This window comes from Larimichthys crocea, chromosome I, assembly GCF_000972845.2.
Source record: "Larimichthys crocea isolate SSNF chromosome I, L_crocea_2.0, whole genome shotgun sequence".
NCBI lineage: Eukaryota > Metazoa > Chordata > Actinopteri > Sciaenidae > Larimichthys > Larimichthys crocea.
In genome coordinates, this window is record NC_040011.1 from 17,586,650 (window position 1) to 17,601,509 (window position 14,860).

The window sequence follows — 14,860 nt, forward strand, 5'->3', positions numbered from 1 at the left end:
CATTATGTTTACTAAGACTTTTCATAATTCTGGGAATTTTATGTAGGATATTAATCAATAACTTTAATATGATACAGTACTGCGGGAACGCTATCTACACTTTAAAATCTAGTGCCCGACTACATCAGTTTGTCGGTAAAGCGTCTTCATGGTGCCTTCATGACACCTCGGAAACTCAGGAACAAATAATAATCTCTTTTCTAAGATACATATGCAGATTTAGAAAAGTAATATAATAAACAAATTGTTTTCTGACAACACCTGATTCTTGTTCTACATGTTCCCAGCTACTTCTGGGGTGATTTTCAAGTTCTTTTACTGTACCGTACCGGTTTGTACTTTACCGTACAAAACTGATAGTCGGGCACTAGATTTTAAGTGTAGATAGCGTTACCGCAGTACTGTATCATATTAAAGTTATTGATTATATTCCTAATAAAAATTCCCAGAAATTATGAAAGTCTTAGTAAACACTAATTGTTGGTGTGGCTCCCGGGATGGTTGTTTGTGATGAACATTAGGTTGTAGCTTGTTGTCTGTCTTACTATGGTGAACATATGCGTTTTGTGTTTTAACAACGTTTCAATTAAGAGTTATTGATCTCGGAAGTGCCAATATCTTTCTAACTTTACCGAAGTGCAGTAGCCAATAAGGCACCTTTCCTTATCTCGTAATTACGAGATCAGGTGTCTAATTTATTTTTTTCAAGTGAATGCAATACGCGTCTGTACTTCTTCTTCTTCTTCTTCGCGCACATAAAAAACTACAGGTGCACCGGCAAAAATAGTCCCCGGTAATTCACTTCCGTTGTGAAGTTTCTTTTATTTGCAGCGGCGTTTCTTTTTTTATTTGCAGCGGCGTTTCTTTTTTTATTTGCAGCGGCGTTTCTTTTTTATTTGCAGCGCCGTTTCTTTTTTATTTGCAGCGCCGTTTCTTTTTGTTTACAGCGTTTCTTATATTTGTAGCGCTGTTTCTTTTTGTTTGCAGAGTTTCTTTTATTTGCAGCATTTAGGGTTCCCGGCCACCGTAGTATTTGTATCATGAAACTTAAACATCATTTCAAGTTTCAAGCTTGTTAAAAAAAATAATGGAAATAGAAATGTTTCAGCTCTGTTGAGCTTTTTAGCCCAATTTGGTCACATTCACCACTTTCCTCAACATTTTTTTTTTCAAGTGGCAAAATGCATCCACGGAAAGTGAATATTGGATCATCTACAGTCTGAGTGACTGTCAGCAGGTTAACCAGGCTTCATTCAGCCTCATTATCAGTTGCCACTCACCTCTTTCACCCTTTAATTCACAAAATAAAACATGTTTATGATTTCATACAAATACTTACATACATACTGTACATCTTTAGTTCATAGAGATTAACACTCAAACATGTATATTCTCTTCCAGATTTAAAGACAGGACAGACCTGCACAAATTCTGATGTTTTGTCAACCCTAATCTACAAATAAGATGCACACTGTGTAAGTAAACTGGAATGTAACTGTGCTGGAAGCTGTCAAGGCTTCGGTGTGAATCTGTGGATTTACGCAGCTGGAGCTGAGATGAGGATAAACAGGCGTGATCCAGCCAACATAGCAGCTGTCCAGGAGCTGCAGGGACTCTGCACAATGCATGAGAGAGGTGTTACACCTGGACACACAGACACTCAAATGTCAGTGCACACACACACACACACACACACACTCTCTCTCTCTCTCTCTCTCTGTCTACATCTGCACTCAATGCAGCAAAGACATGATTCATCTACAGACTGTTTATATTATTAGTTAGCCAACATCACACACAGTCAGCTCACAATAAATTTCAACCTCTGCCCACAGCAGGTCAATAAAGTGCACACATGTGAGTCAGCTAGTTTAATAAATGATAAGATGTTTGAAATTAAAGGAGTTTTTACATCTTAAAATAACTTCAAATTAAGTTTTAAAATATGAAATGAACTCAAATTAAACAGAATTTATTCAGTATTAAGTTGATCATTATTCATTAATATGAGGGGAGTTTAATTTTCTTCCTGTTCACAGCTGCAGTACAGACACACTACATACGACCACTGAGACAATATGAGCCATTTGTAAATGTAACAGTTTTCTCCAGCTGTGTCAGAGATTAGAACACCAAGTTAAAAAAACAACATTATTCATGTGTAAGCACAAGCCCTCAGTGGCTTTGGCCTGAAAGAAGAGTTCATTAGAAAGTCAAAACATGTATCTGTAACATGTATTTGTTAGATCATCTACTACAGACAGAACAACAATCACTTCCTCACATTTTTTTCTTGTGAAATTATCTATGAATGATAAATAAAAAAATTAAAACATTTTTGATTCATCCTCATCCATCTCTGAAGGACTACTGTAAGGATCTAGATGGTTCCCTGCAGGTCCTCAGATATATGGTAAGGGGCTTAATTCATTTCCATGGCATGAGTCCTTGCTGACTCTGCAAGTAAGAGAAGGAACCTCGATCTAAACTAAACTCTGCAGTGAATGTGTTCTGGATGTTGCCAGTGCTATCTGAAGCTCCCATTGGCCCTGCATGACCAATTTTTGTCATCTGTGAACACGTTAATGAAACAAAGGTGCTGGCCTGTCTGCAATGGTGGTCCTAATTTATTCACGGTGGGTTTTTCTGGCGCGGTTTGTTTTGATCAGCTGTTAATGCATTATTCACCCTCTCCTGCATGGAACTGATTGAGCTTTTTTCAATATGTTGCCAAGGTTAGATCATTCATTAAGCAATGCAGTGCATAAATCAATAGCCAAATTGGGCCTTCCTGACATTACCTCCCCTGGTGAATATAGAATGATGAATGAATTTCACACAGATGAGAGCAAAGAGTCACCACATGTTTGGTGAATGTGTTTCTTTATGACTGTATTTACAGTAACATTCAATCTCTCCTCAAAATCGTACATAAATATATTGATGAAGAGGTCAGCACACCAGAGATGAGACTGGGAGAAAAAATGGACGATATTAATGTAGCAGCCCTTGGCCTTTGAATAACGACAGTGGAGATTTTCTGACGGGTGCACTTGATTTTATTCCTCTGGATCTTTAGGCACTGTGAAAACTAAAGAAAATAAACATAAATTGCAATGAAATATTTCATACACATTTTCACACAAAAAACACACAATTTCAATTTCATACAAATTCACCTGTCTAAGGATTTAAGATAATGAATATGGCTTAAGTATATCTGGCATATTGAACACTTTACAACTTATAAAAACAATACATCCTATGCCATGACTTCACAGTATAAGCAAACTTATAACATTTTTATACCTTGCTCCGCTTAACCAAGGGATGCAAACTCTGACTTCCAGCAAACATGCGGTTAGCATCTACGGTCTCTGCAGTGCTCACTCACGTGAGCTGAAACAAACAAAATAAAACATATTTAACAACCGCGTGCACCGCTCGCATTCAAATGCACTATAAACACACATCTAACAATAAATCTCTATAACATACCGTGCTAATTCGCCAAAAAAGCACAAAGAAAGTGATGATGAGCCCGTTAGTTAGTTACGTCGGTGGTGTGGTTTCTCTCCCGCTCTGTGTCACCTGTTCTGTGTCCGCCCCGGAACATGAATAGCGAACGACAGTTCCCACCCCGTAACATGAATGGGCCTCCAAACTGCTCATGCGGCCACTTACACTCCCACCAAATCATATGAATGAATTCAACTAGGTGAATGAACAATGAAACATATGATTTCTTGACTTCTTAACATGATACACATGAACGTACTGGTAAATCACATACAGACTCTGAATGGGTATGGTAAATAAACCACCACATCATATCAGGGGGTGTGTGCTTTGAGTGACAGTTAGTCTAATTATTCACTTTCAATGAGAAGAACTAGTTTCTGGATAGGTCTCACTATGAATGAGGGTTTAGAGTGACGGTCCTTTGCCTTCGTCCATCTACGATCACCAACTTGCACCTTGACTTGGCGAACTAAGCCATCAGTACCTTTTAGGGTTTCGACTACTCTTCCTAGGTGCCATTCATTCCTTGGGAGTAGGTCTTCCTTGATGATGACTATGTCGTTCACTTTCAGGTTGCGTCGAAGTACATGCCACTTTTGCCTGATGCGTTCAGAAGATATTCTCGTTTCCACCTGCTCCAAAACTGCTCCACCAGGTACTGTACTCGACGCCATCTCTTTGCAGCATACATATCTTCTCTCACAAACTTACCAGGAGGAGGCAAGGCCATCTTTGATTTCATCAAAATCAGGTGGTTAGGTGTCAAGGGTTCTAGTGATCTGGGGTCATTGATTGAGTCAACACTTAAGGGACGGTTGTTTACAATGGCCATAGCTTCATAAAACAACGTTCTCAGTGAGGTATCGTCTAGTCTACCTGGACACTGAGCAATTGTGACCTTGAGCACGTTGCGGATGGTACGAATTTGCCGCTCCCAGACTCCTCCTGCATGGCTTGCGGAGGGAGCGTTGAAAATGAACTCACACTGTCTATCTGCAAGGAAAGCTTCAAGTGCCTTGGTGTCGCACTGTTTGAGTGCTTCCTTGAGCTCGTTCTTAGCCCCCACAAAGTTTGTTCCCTGGTCACAATGGAGCTGAGAAACTGCTCCTCTAAGGCTGATAAAGCACCTTAGAGCATTGATGAAAGCGTCTCTGGACAAATCTTCTAGCATCTCAATGTGGACTGCTCGCGATGACAAACAGGTGAGGATAAGCCCATATCTTTTGTGCTCTTTGCGGCTCCTTTTTATCAAAAATGGGCCAAAACAATCCATTCCGCAGAATGTAAAGGGAGCTGAAGCTTCACACCTTTCCTTGGGAAGTTCTGACATTTTTTGCTCTTCAACTGGCCGTCTGAGCCTTCGACACTGCACGCATTGTCGTATCATTTTGGACACCACCTTGCTCCCACCAACAACCCAAAACCCATTAGCTCTGAGCTCTGCTAGCGTTTGGCTTCGGCCTTGATGGCAGATTTGGGCATGATAGTGAGCTAGGATCAAACTTGTGATGTGACAGTCTTTTGGAAGAATAACAGGATGCTTCAGTTCTTGACTCAGGGTTGAGTTATTTAGTCTCCCCCCGACACAAATGAGTCCTGCTTCGATGATTGGATCAAGGCAGTGCAGCGGGCTTGAGCTTGGAAGACAGCCTTTATGTGGACTCTGCAATATCTTTAGTTCTGGAACAAATGCTTGCTGCTGGACAAGCTTAAGGACTGATTCAATGGCTCTTCTACGCTCTTCAACGGTCACCAGATCACCATAGATCTTCGCCCTGGACCCAAGTCTCTTAATTCTTGAGATGACCTTTACAAGTGTTGTCCAGGTGGAAAACCGGTTGAGGCGACTTAGGACATCCTTTGACTCTCTGACCTGTGTTGTAAACACATGAATCGACTTAATTTCTGGGTCACCAACAAGAAGACATGTGGAGGGATTAGATGATGGACACACCTCTTGTTCCCATAAGAACTTGGGTCCTGACAACCAGTTGGTTAAGGAGATGTCTGTAGCATCAAGGCCTCTGGAAGCGTGATCAGCCGGGTTTTGTGCAGTATCTACATAGTACCATTGATCTGATTTGGTGATTTCTCTGATCAGCTGAACTCGGTTTGCTACGAATACATGGAACCTCCTTGCCTCATTGTTAATGTAGGCTAGCACCACCTGAGAGTCAGTCCAGAAGAATTCTTCGTCTATTGTCATCTCTAGCTCTGATTTTAGCATGACACTCATCTTGGATGAAGTAACTGCAGCCGCCAGCTCCAATCTTGGGATGCTGGTGATTTTTGTAGGTGCAACTCTTGCTTTTGCCATTACCAGACTGCAATGAACCTCATTTTTGCTGTTTTTGTATCTAAGGTAAGAACAGGAGCCATATCCAGTGTTACTGGCGTCCGAGAAGTGGTGTAATTCCACTTTAACAACTTCACCAAAGTTCAGAGGGCGGTAACATCGAGGTATGGTGACTTCTTTCAGCTGACTCAGGACTTTCTTCCACTTCTCCCACCGTGGACGTAGGCTCTCTGGGATTGGATCGTCCCAGTTGATTCCTCTGCGGCATAACTCTTGTAGGATGGACTTCCCACTGAGGGTGAAGGGAGCTACAAACCCAAGTGGATCGTAAAGGGAAGCGACAACTGATAAGAGACCTCGGCGAGTTGGAGGGTGATCCTTTGCATTCATGTTAAAACTGAATGTATCGTTTTTCATTGACCACTGTATGCCAAGCACATGCCCATCTGGTACTGCATCTGGATGGAGAGTTAGAGGATCACTGGTTATTGCTCTTTCAGAGGGGGCAACACAGGAGAGAGCCTCCATTTGGTTTGAGCTGAACTTATGCAGGCGTAAACCTGCACCTTTGCACAGTTCTTGAGTTTTAACAATCAGTTCTTTAGCCTCCTCAACTGTTGCAACGCTGGATAAGCCATCATCAACATAGAAATTTTTCTCAATGAATGCTGATGCAGCAGGTTGCTCTACCTTGTGTTGTTGGGCTAGATACTTCAGACTAAAGTTGGCGCATCCTGGGGAGGAAGCAGCGCCAAATAGATGAACCGTCATCCTATATTCTTTCGGCTCAGCTTTCAAGTCTCCACCCTCCCACCAAAGGAATCTTAAGTAGTTGCGGACTTCTGGTGAGACATAAAACTGGTGAAACATTCTTTCGATGTCGCAGGTCACAGCAAATGATTCCTTTCTAAATCGACAAAGAATGCCCACTAGAGGATTGATGAGGTCAGGACCTGATAGCAGGGTATCGTTGAGAGAGACGCCATGGAATTTTGCCGAGCAATCAAAAACAACTCTTAATTTGTCCGGCTTCCTTGGGTGGTACACCCCATGATGTGGGATGTACCACACAGTTTCTCCCTCTGAGGTCTTAGGGGCTAGCTCTGCATCATCTTTGCTGATAATATCCTCCATGAAGGATATGTAATGGTTGCGATACTGTTCATTGGTCTCCAGCTTTCTCTTAAGGTGTTGCAACCGAACAGTAGCCAGTCTTCTGTTGTCAGGCAATGATGGTGGGTTGCTGCTCTTGAAGGGAAGGGGCATCATGTAATGTCCGTCTTCCTTTTGCTTAATGTTGTCGCTGAGAAATTGCAAGAAGCGAACATCCTCTTGAGACACATGTTTGTCCTCATAGCCTCTCTCATTAAAATCTGATTCCAGGACCTTCAGTATGTCTGTGGTAGATGGCACTGGTATCTCTTTCACTGCAACTCTATGCACAAAGCTCTGGTTAGCTTGTCTGTCTAGGTGGGGATTGGCAGACCCTATAATGCTCCATCCAAGCACGGTTCTTTGTGCAAAAGGCTCTTTTTCATCACCTATGATGACCTCTAAGGGAGCCAGAGCTGAGGGGCAATCACAGCCAATTAGCAACCCCACCTCACAGTCTTGGAGTGGTGGTAACTTGGTGCTGCAGATGAGGCCACTGGAGTGCTGTAGCTTTGGTAGGGATATGGGACTTATCAATCGGGATGAAGTCTCGTGTATAGGCTTGTTGCAGCTGGACACTGAATTCAGAGTTGAGACCACGAACCTGGAGTCCACTGACGATTTCACTTGCTATAACTGTGTTGACAGCTGTCATTGTGCTGATTTTGAGCTTCACTGATTGAGTGTTCACATTTAGCTCAGTGACTACATCTTCTAGGATAAACGTCGAGTCGCTCTGTGTGTCCAGTAGAGCATACGTGAGGATCTCTCTTTGGCGCTCTAACTTTGATGACACAAGAACTGGTACAATGCTTGAAGTGGCAGAAGTGTTTTGCGTTAGTGCATGAGTCATGACCTTGCTGATTTCTCTTTCTGTGCTTGTATTGTTTTCTGTGGCGAAAGAATTCTTGCTCGCTCTTTCAGCAGGTTTCTCAATGTGTAAGCAAGTTGGATGATGTTTACCACAAGTGCTGCAGATGTGTCTTTTCTTACAGTCCTTGGTGATGTGACCCTTTCTTAAACATCCAAAGCAAAGATGATTTTCATGAATGAAGGCTTTCTTCTCATCTGTAGTCCTTTTTGCAAAAATGGGACACTTAGCAACACCTTGAGTTTCATCTTTGCAGACTAAGCAAGGCAGCTTGGGCTTTGTGCTATCTAATGACCTTGAAAATGATTTTTTGCCTTGAATGCTTGTGTTAAGCACTTTCACTCGTTTTGGGAGCCTTTCATCTGTTGCCTTAATGTTCATCAAAAGGGGAGAGGCAATAGGGTTGCTATGCGTCCTTCTCTTTGCATGAACTCTGTGAAGCATGCGAAACTCGGATAGTCTCCTGATTCTCCAACTCTCCTACAACAATACGACTCCACCTGCGCACTATCCAGTCGGGCAGTTTTTTAAGAAGCTTATGATTTTCCTCACAATCAAAACAATTTTTTCACTCTCTGGAAGGGGCCTCTGATCAACAAGAGCATAAAGGGGCGGCTGTGGCTCACAGGCAGAGCAGGTCGTCCACTAATCAGATGATCGGCGTTTCGATCCCCCGGCTCCCCGGTCTGCATGCCGAAGTGTCCTTGGGCAAGATACTGAACCCCAAGTTGCTCCCGAAGGCAACTTGACTATGAATGCTTAAATCCTTAAACTGATGAGCAGTTGGCACCTTGCACGGTAGCCAATGCCATCAGTGTATGAATGTGTGTGAATGGGGTGAATGAGATATGTAGTGTAGAGCGCTTTGAGTGGTCGGAAGACTAGAAAGGCGCTATATAAGTACAAGGATATTTTCCAGTCTATGAACTTTAAGGGGTACCTCCTCCTTAGTCATTGTCGGCTCAGGGTTTAAGGTGTGGCTGGAATGATGCAGCTTCTGGATCTAGAGATGGTTTTAAGTCAGTGTTATGGTGGCCATATATTGATTTGAACTGACTCTCTTCTTCACAGTGTGCAAAACCGTCAAAACTGTTGTATGCTTGCACACGGGCTGCTGCTACCCTTACTTCATTGTCTGCATGCAGCTGTTTTATTTTGATTTCTCCTCTTCTAGTCTTTGTCTCATTTCAGCCTCTCTTTGCTTAATTTCTGACAGCATTTGTGCTTCTTTTATCTTCCATTCATTCTCAAGCTTATCAAGTTGTGCCTGTTGTGCATGTAGTTCTTCCATGACTTTAGCTCGTTCTAAGTTAGCAGCCAATTCTGCTTCTGCATCTGCACGTTTGCTGAGAGCTCTGGAATGGGTGCTTGAGTCAGCGTCTGATCCTTGTAAAGAGGGAAGAGTTTCTGTTTTTGTATTACCAAAGATGGACCCATACTCATTTTTGTTTAGCACCATCCTCACTCTCTCTTTCTCAAGATGGTCCTTGAAAGTCTCATTTACGCTCTCTAAACGTTTGCAAGTTCACAAATCTCAGTTGTCAGAACTGCACATGCATCCATCTTCTTAGCAATATCAGGAGTGATAGTATGGTTACGTCGAATGGGTTCATAGCATTGAAGTACAACAGTGTGTTTGTAGTTGATGTTGCCTTTGAGTGCATCAAGATCTTCAGGTGAGCAGAAGCTCTTTAGTCTCACTCTAATCTCTTTGGCCGTGTATCTCCAGGAATCATAGACTTTTCATTTTTCTTTGCTTCCTGCTCATGCAACTCTTGGCCCTTTGCTGTTAAACTTCGCTCACAGGAACTGGACCTGACCTGGTGTGTTTCTAGGGGGGTCTCTATTTCTTCTGCAGGCAATGACATCTTATTGCTCTAGTGTTACTGTTTGCACTATTGTAATTAGTGTTTTGTTGTTATGTCTAGACTAAAACTACATGGGTGATGACTTTAAAACTGCATATTATCACTCATGAGAGACATTAACACTTTAAACACACACTAGGATCCCAGAAAAGGATAATACAAATGTCATAAACCAGAAGATTACTTGCCACTTAGTGTCAAATAATTTTTTCCCTTTCTCCGTGAACTATCACTAGGTACAGGAATCACTCTGTATGAGCTGAAGTATCTTATCTGCCCTTAAACACTATTGCATGGCAACATTTGTTTGTACCGTTGTATACACAGCACTTGACATTCTTCAAAACTGTTCAAAAGGACAGTCACTGAGTTTCTTGAATGTCCCACATCTCGTGGTATCAACTAACTTTAATTCTTCTTACCCCACCAGTTTGATTGTGCATATGTTTTTGTTTCGTTTTTTGACTTCACGTCAGCCAAAGTCTCTCACTGCAGCGGTGGCATCCAGGACCTCGGGAATCATGCGTCTCCTAGTTGATGTTTCTGGCCACGATGGATGACTCCGATACAGCGTCAAGTTTTCACTGTAGCAGCCCTTGGCCTTTGAATAACGACAGTGGAGATTTTCTGACGGGTGTACTTGATTTTATTCCTCTGGATCTTTAGGCACCGTGAAAACTAAAGAAAATAAACATAAAGCATCTACGGTCTCTGCAGCGCTCACTCACGTGAGCTGAAACAAACAAAATAAAACATATTTAACAACCGCGTGCACCGTTCGCATTCAAATGCACTATAAACACACATCTAACAATAAATCTCTATAACATACCGTGCTAATTCGCCAAAAAAGCACAAAGAAAGTGATGATGAGCCCGTTAGTTAGTTACGTCGGTGGTGTGGTTTCTCTCCCGCTCTGTGTCACCTGTTCTTTGTCCGCCCCGGAACATGAATAGCGAACGACAGTTCCCACCCCGTAACATGAATGGGCCTCCAAACTGCTCATGCGGCCACTTACAATTAATATGAAACATTCAAGCGTTTTAGAAAATAATATATTTCATGCAGCTGCACTAAAAAGTTTTTTTTAATTTTTTTTTTTTAAATATTACATACATACATAATCCTTTTCCATACATCCCTCATGTCTCATGTAAAGCTGTACTGATCTAATGTCAGGCTGGTTTAGTTGTTAACCTTAGTGTGCCGATTCTGATTATTGCCCACATGAGTACCTGTTCTCCCTGTGCACCTTCACCTCCCATGGTGAAGCTGGTACAGTCTCCGTGGTGACAATCACCTTGTGAAATGGATTGAAAGCTGCTGCTGTGACAGCCAGGTCACTAACTTATATTGAGCTGTGGCGCAAATCACATTAAGGCTCCAGGTGTCCTGCACAGGTCCAGTTTTACAAAGCGCTATTTTTCAATAAACTGTCAGGCCACACAGTTGACATGAAACATTTTCAGTTAACATGCATCTTTAGAGCTCATGAGCACATGAAGAGAGAGCTGCAATCACCACCGCTCTGCCTCGTTACCAGTGTCTCCCAGGAAACAGTACATATTATAACACAGTGATGTCTACCATGACGACAGAATGCCCTGTGGCTCCACAGACCTTCATTATAAAGAGACTTCTGTCAAACTCTTGACCGAGCACCTCCAACTGCAAACAATGTCAGCCGTCACTCGTTATTTTTTAATCCATAGAGTTGTTACATTTTTAAAGCTCCTAAAGCTGAGAATGTAAAATCTATAGGCCGAGCAAGAACGTGTGGGCATGGCCAGAGGGAGAAACACTAATGCCCATGTGCAGTCTGCTCCACAATAACAGGAAGCAAGACAATTTTTTATTATTTCATCCATGGTGTGGACCCTCGTTGTCTGGGGTAATCAGGTCACAGAGAATTTCTCTTTAGCTGTGCACAGGCTTCCCAACCGAATGGGAAGTCACTCGTTGCATCCGAATCATGGCACCAAGTTTGTGGAGGAAATTCCAGTGAGACATGAACAAATGAATAAAGTTACTCCAATCCAACTCCAACCGTTCGATTTTTTTAACAGAATGAGAATAAAATGAAGTTTTTGACAACGGACAATATGTGTGTTTCAGTGTTTCAGCTGAAAGGTCAGAGGTCCTCACTAGGGATGGGACATGATTTTCGAATAGTCGAATATTCGTGACGAGTTCGAATATTGAATAGTAATTTCGAATGCCGTTTTGGCTTACGTTGCATTCCACTAAAAAAAATGAGCACGGAAAGGCGTTTCCTAGTTCCTAACATACGCTGGCTACCTGTGTTGCATTCCATTGGAACGTGTGTTCTCCGCAGCCGGTCTGATTGTCAATAGGCTGCGTACCCGTCTCCATCCCGACCACGTCGACATGTTAATTTTTCTAAACAAAAATATGTCTTAGGTTTTTTCTACTCTGTTCGAGCGCTTTCAATATCGTTCCCTAAACGGGCAGTTTCACCCGCGGTTCCTTCTAACAGACGTAAATAGTAAATAATAGTAAATATAAATAATAAAATTGGAAGCCTATATTATTGTTTGAGACTGTTGGCTATGTGATGTGAATGGAAGTTTATTGTTTATCTGTTTATCATTGTTTATTGACTCATTAAACCATTACCGCTTTCACCCTGTCTGTCATGTGTGCACGCGTTTGGGTGTGTGGGTGGGGGCGGGCGGGGTTCTGTCGATTTTCGAATCGAATTTCGAATAGCTTTTAGCGAATTTCGAATAGTGTTTTTGATCAAAAGTCACATCCCTAGTCCTCACACACACCAAGTGGTTCAAAGAGTGAAAGAAAGAGTCATGTTTATACAGCCTGGCTCTGGCTTGATTATGGAGCTTCCTACTTGATTATGAGTTCAGCTGAAGTTTAGCTGTTATCCTGATAAGGGAGTCATCCCATACTGTGTATAAATACTCTTAACCTAGCTTTGCACTTTATGAATAACTTTATAATAAGTTATACCAGATGCTCTTTATTCTGACCTCTTCCCATCTCTCCTTATTTTGTGTCTTGTACTCTACTCAACAAAAATGTGGTCCTATCTTCTATCCAGTCATTTGGTAGTCACTTTCTATAAAATGCAGAGAGAGACCTCATGGTAAATGTGAGTTATAAATATGATGAATATAATAAATATAATTATCAAGAGGTTTCTCCACCTTTCAGTGACAGTCTGGTGTGTCATGTCATCCATCTGTGGAGCTGCCAATCAAAGATGCTGACTGGAGGGTGTCAGTGACTGTCAGGTCTGTACGTATAGTAAATATGGCACAGACTGCCACTGCTGAAAGATTGACCACACTTTATGAATAATGGATGGGTACTGTAAGCAGCAAATTGTCATAAATACAGACATACAAAATAATATACAGCCTCAACCTGTGTCATGTCATGGGTTAGGCCTAGAATTTGGATTTATGTCACAAAGAAGAAAATAACATGCTTGGAAAACTACGTCTACACAACTGTAGCCACATTTCTTCACACTGCTTTGAAACTAGTTCCATACAGTGAGTTAAATGCTAATAAAAGAAGCACTTGTGCTGCAGACAGCAGAAACACACTGACAGTAAGCAGACACGAGTGGCAGCGTGTAGCATTATTCCTGTTCATTCATCTGTATTCATTTGCTTTGTGCTGAAAAGTCTTCACAGTTTTCATGACAGATGATGGCTTCAAAGATAATCTGTTTATGGAAGACTTTGTAAATCACTGGACAGGCAGAAATGTTTATTACTATACAGCAGTAAATCACTGGTTTCAGATCCATCACGCTTATTTTCCATCACACGCACACAGCATTTTTCTTTCTGTGATTGAGATCTGATGTACAGATGAACTTCTCAGCCTTGAAAAGCTGTATATATTCTGGGGTGGTGTTTAGCTCAGTTGGTAGATGGGGCAGTATATGGGGCGGCTGGCCCCATGTACAAATGCTAAGTCCTTGCTGCGGAAGCCCAGGGTTCGAACCCGACCTGTGGCCCTTTTCCGCACGTCATTACCCGTCTTTCTCCCCACATTCCTGTCACTCTTCAGCTGTCTCTGTCAGAAATAAAGCTTGAAAAGGCCAAAAAAAAGAGAAAAGCCATATACACTGAACCAGAGGTAATCTGGTTAGCACTGTTAAGATGTGCATGATATTGCAAGTCATCATCCAAATAATAAGTATGCTGTATGTTCTGGATATAAGTTGGAGACACGCAGTCATCATATGACCCGACACAACCTCATCCACCACAGATAATGTTATCTTCACCAGCTTACTGTGTTTTGTAGCAGCAGTATGACATTTCTGTGGTGAGAGTACTGCTAACTTATCTGTAATCATAATGTAGGTTGTTGGTGATCCGTAAAGGTGAAGGAAGCCAAATGAAAGCTCAAAGCACTGCCTAAATACACAGGAGTCAGAATCCTGAAAGGTGAGATCACAGTTACAGTAGTTAATGAGGTTTAGACATCAAGCATGTCTTCATTGGAGATCTGAAAATATGAATCATATAAATAAAGAATATCGTATAAAACCTGAGGCTGTATAAGTGATAACGGATTTGGCTTCCCATAATTAATTAAAAATGCACACAACTGTGATTCTCCTCAACTAACAGCCAGCCACAATGATTTGGCTTCATTTCACAAAAGTGTACAAAAGTTTCTAATCTTTTTGGATATAGGACAAGTGATATTGAACAAGAAGAAATAATTTGTAAAGAGTGCATGAGACTTTTGTCTCAGTGCTCAAGATGTGTACATTTACAGGAATTCAGCACAATATGCAAGTTAGAGCAATATAAATAATTTGTCTCTAAAATCAATAAATCATAATCAATATGGATTTTCATTTTGGTCATCATGCAGCCCATGTCCAGACAGCCTATCATGTTCTAATAAAACAGTATACCAGTAACATGATCATCATCAGCTGATCCCTGCACTGTTTGCAAGAACAGATCTAATTAGTGTGGTTAGTGTTTGGTTTCATTCCCACTTCCAGTACAGTTTGATTATTTCAATAAAAGTAAAAAAATATTAAATACAATTAGCTAAATATTTAAAATAATTAAATGCATATGTATGACCACAATTCATGTTAAATGTAACTGATCTGATATTTTGACAATGAGCTGCACT

At 41.5% G+C, this 14,860-nt stretch overlaps 1 long non-coding RNA gene across 1 annotated transcript; it reads right to left on the bottom strand.

The window, feature by feature from the left end:
* Positions 1 to 2,974: 2,974 nt before the first annotated feature.
* Positions 2,975 to 4,706, bottom strand: LOC113746946 (uncharacterized). The gene is made up of 3 exons (XR_003463256.1): positions 3,499 to 4,706; positions 3,310 to 3,399; positions 2,975 to 3,091 (listed from the first exon to the last, which is right to left on the bottom strand). It is a non-coding gene; the product is annotated as an uncharacterized LOC113746946 (long non-coding RNA).
* Positions 4,707 to 14,860: the final 10,154 nt, after the last annotated feature.